Genomic DNA, 9,730 nt, shown 5'->3' with positions numbered 1-9,730 from the left:
AAGTGTTGAGCCACAGGGTGGTTGGGTTGGTTGGTCCGGGTGTCCCAGAGGTGTTCTCTGAAACGTTCCGCAAGTAACCGGCCTGTCTCCCCAATACAGAGGAGGCCACATCGGGTGCAGTGGATGCAATAGATGATGTGTGTGGAGGTGCAGGTGAATTTGTGGCGGATATGGAAGTTTCCTTTGGGGCCTTGGAGGGAAGTGAGGGGGGAGGTGTGGGCGCAAGTCTTGCACCTCCTGCGGTTGCAGGGGAAGGTGCCGGGAGTGGAGGTTGGGTTGGTGGGGGGTGTGGATCTGACGAGGGAGTCACGGAGGGAGTGGTCTTTACGGAACGCTGATAGGGGAGGGGAGGGAAATATATCCTTGGTGGTAGGGTCCATTTGGAGGTGGCGGAAATGACGGCGGATGATACGCTGTACATGGAGATTAGTGGGGTGGTAGGTGAGGACCAGTGGGGTTCTGTCCTGGTGGCGGTTGGAGGAGCGGGAAGTGGAAGAGATGCGGTGGAGGGCATCGTCGACCACGTCGGGGGGGAAATTGCGGTCCTTGAAGAAGGAGGCCATCTGGGTTGTACGTTTTTGGAACTGGTCCTCCTGGGAGTAGATGCGGCGGAGATGAAGGAATTGGGAGAATGGGATGGCGTTTTTACAGGGGGCAGGGTGGGAGGAGGTGTAGTCCAGGTAGCTGTGGGAGTCGGTCGGTTTGTAGTAGATGTCCGTGTTGATTCGGTCGCCTGAGATAGACATAGAACGGTCGAGGAAGGGGAGGGAGGAATCTGAGACTGTCCAGGTGAATTTGAGGTCGGGGTGGAAGGTGTTGGTGAAGTGGATGAACTGTTCAACCTCCTTGTGGGAGCACGAGGTGACGCCGATACAGTCATCGATGTAGCGGAGGAAAAGGTGGGGGGTGGGGCCAATGTAGTTGCGGAAGATGGACTGTTCCACATATCCTACGAAGAGGCAGGCATAGCTGGGGCCCATGCGGGTGCTCATGGCTACTCCTTTTGTTTGGAGGAAGTGGGAGGATTGGAAAGAGAAGTTGTTCTGGGTGAGGACCAGTTCAGTCAGTCGAAAGAGGGTGTCAGTGGAAGGGTACTGGTTGGTACGGCGGGAAAGGAAGAAGCGGAGGGCTTTGAGTCCTTGGTGATGGGGGATGGAGGTGTACAGGGACTGGATGTCCATGGTGAAGATAAGGTGTTGGGGACCGGGGAAGCGAAAATCATGGAGGAGGAGCCAATTGTGTTCCCATCCATAATGGATGTTTTTTGTCTGACTGAACCTGATAGCAGTTTGGCTTTCAAAGCTGATGGCAGTGAACGCAACATCAATTTCTTGTATAACACACCACTGCAGAACATAGAAAGCTGGTTCTTTAATAAACAAAAGGACCACCTGCTGGTACCATCGCACCAAGTAAAGAATGCCATTAAATTCTGTTTCTGCATCTCCTTTGCTGGACTCAAAGTCTGGTTGCAAGCACAGAAACTCCTGCTCTCATGGAAAAACTAAAGGTAAGTGCAAGATCTCTGCTGCAACTATATATTTGTGAATCAAGTAAGTTTACCTATTAAAAGGTAATCTGGGGGAGATCCAAGATGGCGGTAGTCTGAGTGGTCTGCTGTGCTGTGCTGGGCTCTGTGCCGTACCCCTGGGCAAGGTGGACCTTTACCCCTGCCCATCTCCCCCCCCCCGCCCCCCCATATCAACCACCACCAGGAGAAAAAAGTATTCATTTAAACGTGCTATTTGGAGCCCCCCCCCCCCCGCCCTATATCAACCACCACCAGGAGAAAAAAGTATTCATTTAAACGTGCTATTTGGAGCTGCTGAAATCGTCTGGGACAGCTTTAAGGCCAGGATGAAGTCCAGTAAAGGAAGGGGGCCTAAAGGAGCACAGCAGACTGGGCACTCCCCTACTGCATCGAGGGTGCCTGCAGCCAGTGTTCAGACTCCTGGGGCGGCCCCTTGGGATCCAGCAGGACAGCAGCACTTACTGCCGGAGTTTGCCAAACTCTTGAGAGTGGATTCAAGCAGCAGTTGAGCTACTCTCTGCCGTGCTAAAGAAGCATGAACAGGAAATCCAACTGCTGGAATGAAGACTGGAGGCAGTGGAGGAGAGGACCGCGGCATCAGAGACTGTAGCGGAGATCTCGGGAGGAAGAATCCAAACACTGGAAGATCAGGTTCGGGTCCTTCAGGATCAAGTCGACTACCTGAAAAATTAAAAAAAAAAGGAAAAACTTACAGATTGGGGGTCTCCCGAAACACGAGGAAGGCAAGGACCTTGTCAGCGTTCTGCAGGGGTAGCTTCCGAAGTTCCTGGCATTGGAGTTACCCTCGGGCCTGGTAAGCATGGAGCGGGTCCACCGGATTGCAATGCGCAGGTCGGACTGGACCTGTGTTCCAGTGCGGTCCTTGTACAACTCCTGTATTATAACTTTGACTCCACGGAAAAGGCGAGGGACTCTGAAATCTTTGAAGTGAAGGACCAGAGTCGGGGTGGGAGGAGAGGGGTTATATTACCGCCCCCACCCCCCTTCCTACTTCCCTATTCTCTTTGGTTGTGGTTATTGGTTTTGTATGTACAGTTGTAAAATTATTTTATATATCAGTCGGTTGGGTATTATCTAGGGTTCCTTTTATATATATATATATATATATATTGCTGTCTTCTTGAATTTGTATTGGGGTGGCTATATCTGTGGCTAAGATAAGTGGGTTGGGGAATGGGTATCCATAGTTAACTTTCAGAATGTAAATGACAGGTTTGTTTGTGAATTGCCTGGGGCTCGGGCACGATGTCAGCTAAAGGGAGTTAAGATGATAGTAAAGATTGGGAGAGGTGCCCCCTATGGGCAAGGGGGAAGATCTCGAGCGAATTGGGGGTTATTTGGGTGTCTGTTTCAGTTAAATTGTGTTTTTTTTTAGTTGTTTTTATAGGAATAGTTTTTAGATCTCAGAGTTAATATCTTTGTAACACGTCACACCTCGATAAGCTCCCTTCTCCTGGGAAACCACAGGTTGCCCTGGATGACAGTGGCTAGTGATTTGTTCAGGTGGTGCACCTGGAATATAAAAGGGAGCCATTCTCCTATTAAAAGAAAGAAGGTCTTATCAAGCCTCCGGAAAGAAAGGGTGGACATTGCCCTCCTCCAAGAGACTCATCTAACTGATAAGGAACATCTGAAACTGCAGCAGGGGGCTTACGACAGGGTATTTTTCTCATCCTTCAGCTCTAAGAGTAGAGGTGTGGCTATACTGATAAGAAGGAACTTACCTTTCCAGGTAACTGAGCAGATTAAGGAGGAATATAGATGGTTTATATTCTTAAAGCCCTAATACATGAAGAAGAATATGGTGTTTTGAATGTGTACTGTCCCCCAGCGCACCCTCTTTAATTCAGCCATTGCATCAATTAGAAAATTAAGATTATAGGAGGGGATTTTAATGGCCTAATAGATCCAGAGATTGACAGGGTGCCAATAGGGCTGGCAGATATGCCCGTGCAGTCTAAGCAGTTGGTGGATATGTGAAATGAGTTGGGACTAGTGGATGTGTGGAGGTACCTCTACCCTAATGGAAGAGGCTTCATGTTCTATTCCAACCCACACAAGTGCCATATGCAAATTGACATGCGTTTATGCCAGCTGACGGTCTGGACAGAACATTGGCGTGCAAAATTGGGAATACAGCTGTTTCGGATCAAGCACCAGCATATTTAGGTGTTAAAATCAAGGGTAGTGGAATGGATGTACGTCACTGGTGCATGGATCCATTTTTGTTAGGGGATAGCAAATTTGTTGAATATATTATAAGAGAGTTCAGGGCCTTTTGGGATACTAGTTCAGGTATGGCTAGTAATCTGGCAATGCTTTGGGAGGCCACTATGGCATATTTACGAAATTGGTCTGTGTGAAGCATGTTCCTCAGGGTCCTTCCCTTTCATTAAAATGAGGGAGATATTAGCCTCCCTAAGAGAAGTTGGCAGACAATCCTGTGTGTAAGAATAGCGCTGAAAATGTGTTGCTGGAGAAGCGCAGCAGGTCAGGCAGCATCCAGGGAACAGGAGAATCGACGTTTCGGGCATAAGCCCTTCTTCAGGAAGCCCTTCACCAAAAACTTTCATGTACTTACCCCCACACTCCGGATTCCTCAACTGATTCCTGAAGAAGGGCTTATGCCCGAAACGTCGATTCTCCTGTTCCCTGGATGCTGCCTGGCCTGCGCTTCTCCAGCATCTGCAGACCTCACTTTCTCCTGTGTGTAAGAATAGTTGTACATCCCCAGAAGCGACTCTGCCAACATGTTTACAAATTCCTTATAGAATGCAGTTGGGAATCCATCTGATCATTTCAGATTCGATGACTAGAAAGAAGCAGAGGGAGGAGGAGCAACGGATGCTGGAGTCCCGGCTGAAGGTAGATGAGAAAACATTATAATAGGCCGTGATTGGTTTAAGCTTCAGTGGGTCACAGCTCTCCGGGCTGCTCTCGACTCAATGCACACACAAGTGGCTTTAAAAAAAAAAGGTCTCCTTTGCCAAACAAAGACTGGTTGAATTCGGAGATAAGCCTGGTAGATATCTGGCTTGTTTGACTAGGAGAAAAAAAGCTCCCTAATCTGTTATGTTAGGGAGAAGGCTGGTACGATTACCCGCGAATTGAAGATGATCAGTGTTAGGTTTAGGGAATACTTTGCAGACCTATATTGGTTAGAGGGGGGCGAACACGGTACAATGGGAATGCAGTCTTTTTTTGAAAATCTGGACCTCCCCAATATAAGTACGGAGCAGGCTTCCTTTTTGAATGCGCCTTTAACGGTACAGGAAGCAAAAAGATATCTCCAGGGTGGCAAAGCACCGGGGCCAGATGGATTCCCAACTGCATTCTATAAGGAATTCGTAAACATGTTAGTGGAGCCACTTCCGGGGATGTACAAATATTCTTACACACAGGATTGTCTGCTGACTTCTCTCAGGGAGGCTAATATCTCCCTCATTTTAAAGAAAAGGAAGGACCCTGAGGAATATGCTTCATACAAACCAATTTCGCTGCTGAATGTAGATTTTAAAATTTTATCCAAGATGCTGACTGAGGTTGTAGAAGGTCCTGCCCTATATTATAAAAGAAAACCAGACAGGTTTTGTTAAGGGTCGTAGCTCCTCCAACAATATTAGGAGAGTACTGAACACAGTACAGGTATGCCGGCAAAGATTGATTCCGGGTTTGGTGGTCTCCCTTGACGCAGAAAAGATGTTTGATCGGATAGAATGGCTGTATTTATTTGAGGTTCTAGAACGTTTTGGTTTGGGGAGATCCTTTGCCAGATGGGTAGCAGTACTGTATAATGATCCTCAGGCGGCAATGATTTCAAATGGTATTAAGTCAAATAACTTTAATATTGGAAGAGGTAGTCGACAGGGGTGTCGTTTGTCACTGCTGTTATTTACCTTGGCGATTGAACCGTTAGCCAAAGCTATCAGGAGGGATCCTAAAACAGTTGCGACAAAGGTGGGAATGGGAGAGCATAAGATTACCCTATATGTTGACGACGTCCTTTCATAATTGGCCAATCCGGATAAGTCTGTTCCTCGATTGATCCAAACAATTAATTCATATGGTGCTTTCTCGGCTACAGAATTAATTTTACAAAATCGGAAGCCATGCTGGTAGGGGGATTAGTGGAGGTGCTTAATATGAAGGATGGAATGCAATTCCCGTTTAGATGGTCACCAAAAGGTTGTTTTATGTTTGGGAATTTTTATTACCGTTTCCTTCCACCAGCTGTATAATATTGGTCTAAATATTGGTCTAATACTTTGTCATTTACCCCATTGGTGGGAGCCCAAGGATTTAAACCTGGGACAATGGGCTCAGGCTTTAAGGCATAGGAGAATAAGGGAATCTTCTGTATGGGAGACTTACTCAAGAGGCAGGTCCTGATGTCATTTAGTCAGTTAAGTCAGAAGTATAAATTGTCTAATAGGGACCTTTTCTGATATTTCCAGATAAGGGACTATGATCCAGGAGCGTGGTCTTCCTCTGTATAATGTTAGAAATTAGACATGGAGAAAAGAATACTCCAATGTATGGGTGCTCTTTCACTCAGTATTTTATATCATTTACATAAGGTCGTGCACTGGGGGTCATGGAAGGACTCTGTAGGCCATGGAATCGAGAGTTAGGAGAAGATATTTCACCGGAAGTATGAGAAGACATCTGGGGGAATGTAAGGAAAGTCTCAGTATGTAACAGCGCAGGCCATGCAATTGAAGATCTTACTCGGGGCTCATACGGTGCAGATAGGCTAGCTAAGTTCAAGAGAGGAGTATCATCAGTGTGTCCCAGATGTAAAATTAGTATAGGCACTCTTACACACTGCTACTGGTCCTGTTATAAGATCCAAAGATACTGGAATTCTATAGTAAGGGAGCCAAACGTCGTCCTGGGGATTGAAATTATTGAGGATCTGGTATTTCTTTTGGGGTTGCCCTCTCTGGGAGAACACGGGAAGAGATTGTGTGTAATATTCTTATCCATTGTGCAAGGAAAAACATTCTAGAGAATTGGATGTCAGAAAAACCACCAGGTCTTATGGGGTGGTGCAGGCTGGTGATGCAGCATCTTCCCCAAGACTACCTCACAAATATGGTGCACCACAAAACTGAGCAGTTTTACAAGACATGGTGGCCCTTTTTAACTTATATTGATGCTGACTTATCAGCAATATTAATTAGGGCCATGGTATAGCTGTGGGAATCAGTATGGGGGTGCCTGTGGGTCCCTGGGAGGAGGAGACTGGAGGTAAAAGAATATAAGTACTGTAGATGGTGCTCCTGGGGATGGGAGCCTCAGTGGAGGTGTGACGAGTGAGATAGAATAAAGTAGTGAGATATTATTTAAGTTATTTGAAATTAGTTTAAGTTAGTATTTATTTAATATGTTTGTAGTTTAGTTTAAATTAAGTAGATATGTTTGTTCTGATAGAATAGTCGGTCGTTTCTTTAACAATGGTACTGTGTTATGGCCTTTTTGTACTGCCTTTTCTGTTTTGATGGTATTTTTTGTGTATAAATGTTTGTAAAAGATTTTTAAAAGGTTTTCAGTAAAAATACTTATTTTTTAAAAAAAAGCTAATCTATCTGCCGGTCAAGGCACTGTTCAAACTGGGAGAAGAGCAGTGCTAGTTCTGCCTGATGGAAGTTGAACAGTAGCTTTAATTAGCTCAACAAAAGTGTAAAGGATAACTTCACTCTAGTTTGTGAGCCAAAATATAAATAGGTTTCCTTTATCTTTCCAATATACATCTCCAAAGCAGATTCCTATGTTGCAGAGGTCAACAACATGTTGATTGCAAAGAGCTGACTTTTTGCCAATGGGCGACACGGTGGCACAGTGGTTAGCACTGCTGCCTCACAGCGCCAGAGACCCGGGTTCAATCCCGCCTCAGGCGACTGACTGTGTGGAGTTTGCACGTTCTCCCCCTGTCTGCGTGGGTTTCCTCCGGGTGCTCCGGTTTCCTCCCACAATCCAAAGATGTGCAGGTCAGGTGAATTGGCCATGCTAAATTGCCCGTAGTGTTAGGTAAGGGGTAAATGTAGGGGGGTATGGGTGGGTTGCGCTTCGGCGGGGCGATGTGGACTTGTTGGACTTGTTAGATTACTGTAAGTAATCTAATTATTAAAGTTGGAAAATCATCAATAGATTATAGAATTAGTGATATCAATATCCTGCCACGTACTAGCTAACTAGTTTTCCAGAACTAGCCAGCGATGAAAGGAGGGTGGCACGAGAAGCGAGACAAGAAGAAGCAGCCAAATGGGCAAAGGAAGAGTGGAAATACTAATGACACCAGCGGCTAAAGAGGCTGCCAAGGGAACCAGGAATCCGGAGACTCTCAAGGTAATTCTGATTGACCCAAAGAACAGATGCTGACTCATCCAATGGACGGGAAGCCAATTCTCTATCAATTTAAATTTTATATTTTTGTAATTCAACTGTAATTACCTTTATCAATTTCTATAGTTTTCTTAATTTTTTCTGTAAGTTGTAATATTTTTCATCCTTTTTGAAAGGTTGGTGACCTCTGCTTTGGACTTATTTGTTAAAAGGAAAGTATAAATGGAAAGGCATGTACAATGAGGAATGTGTAAGACATTGTAATGGATCTGGGAAGGAAAGTATTCCCACAAGGCAGACAGAATAAGAAGTAAATTGACTATTCCTCTGCTTAAACCACCTTTTTAAATGTTTGTCATAGCTGATGTCAAAATACATCTCCTTGAATGTATCAGTCTGAGAGGAAAAAAGAATCATGTCTTACGATTGTCAAGAGAATGCCAGCAGAGCTTTCAAATCTTTAGTAAATGCTTCAATGTCACTTTCTGATATCGATCATTAAATAATGGGAGCCATGAGCAATTAAACAGTAAACTCCCTAATGGCATCTGCAATCCCAATAGTATAATCTTTTGTTCTCATTCGTATGCAATAGTCACCATTGCTTGTGCAAATACTGCTTGGGGACAAGGTTTAATTTAATCACTAATTAACCTTTTCATTAGATAATAGACAGTTGAATCTAAACAGGTCAAGGAGCGGGCCATGGAGGGGGTCATCTCTAGTGACTGCCTGCCCCTCTTCTGTTAACTTCAAGCTTGGGTTTTATTGGAGAGGGAGCATGTAACGTCCACCAATGCTCTTTGCCGTTAGGAAGAGATGGCTATGTGGGGGATGGAGTGCTTTTAGTTTAGTTCCTGCCTTCACTCCCTACCTACCCCTTCCCCCTTCACTTTTTTCAAGTATGCATTGCCCTTATTAGACTTTGCTTGTTAATGTTTCACGAGCCTCATGGGTGCTTTCCTGTTAATGGAAAAATATATAATAAAGCTTTAGCACAAATAAAAGCCAGTTAAGCTGTGGAATTAGTAAACTGCTGGTGTTTGTTGGCCTTTTTCCCAATGTGCATGATTACTAAAAGAAGAGCAGAAGGGTACAAAGATGTGTTGAAAATTGTTTAATATATTTATGTTAGACATGAGTTGAATTTGTAGTGTACTACAATGGCTTCTGATCCACTGATAACCTTTTTTTAATCTTCATGTTCAAACCTTCCACGGCAGTTTCACCCACAGTTCTGCACCCAAACTCAATTTCTGTCACATCTTTCATCCCTACAATTCTTTGATATCTGCATTCATACACCTTTTGGCTTTTTGTGCATTTGTATCCTTACGTCCCATCTCTGGTGGCTTTTCCTTCAATGGACTTAAAACTAAGTTCCTGTGAAGTACCTTGAAATTTTTATTACATAAATGTGCTACGTTGTTATATTGGGAAGTGGACTGAGCCAAGGGTGGTAGCCCAGAAAGCACCAATGGAAAAGCATAGAATTGACAGAATCACATTTTATTTAATTTTTTTTTAAACAAGTGGTTGTTTTAGAATGTGACTATCTTTGGCTCCGTAGCTGTCAAATCTCTGTCCAAATCCTTTCCTTTTTCTTATGTCACTGCATTGCTATCATACCTCTCTTTTTTAAGCAATAGACCCTAACCGCTGCAATTTCTTTCTTTACAAACTTTCTTGCTTTCAAGATGATTCTTAAAATGTCTTTTACCAAGTTTTGTTTTATTCACCTGGCCTCGTGCATAGCCTAGTATTGTGCTGTTTGATTACTCCTGTGAAGTGCCTTTCAGATGTCATCCTACTGGTGACAAATAGACCGAAAGG

Source organism: Chiloscyllium plagiosum, unplaced genomic scaffold (assembly GCF_037043375.1).
Source record: "Chiloscyllium plagiosum isolate Xiang-an unplaced genomic scaffold, Cpla_swu_hap1 HiC_scaffold_11, whole genome shotgun sequence".
In the NCBI taxonomy this organism is placed as follows: Eukaryota; Metazoa; Chordata; class Chondrichthyes; order Orectolobiformes; family Hemiscylliidae; genus Chiloscyllium; species Chiloscyllium plagiosum.
Note: the sequence above shows the minus strand (reverse complement) of the source record.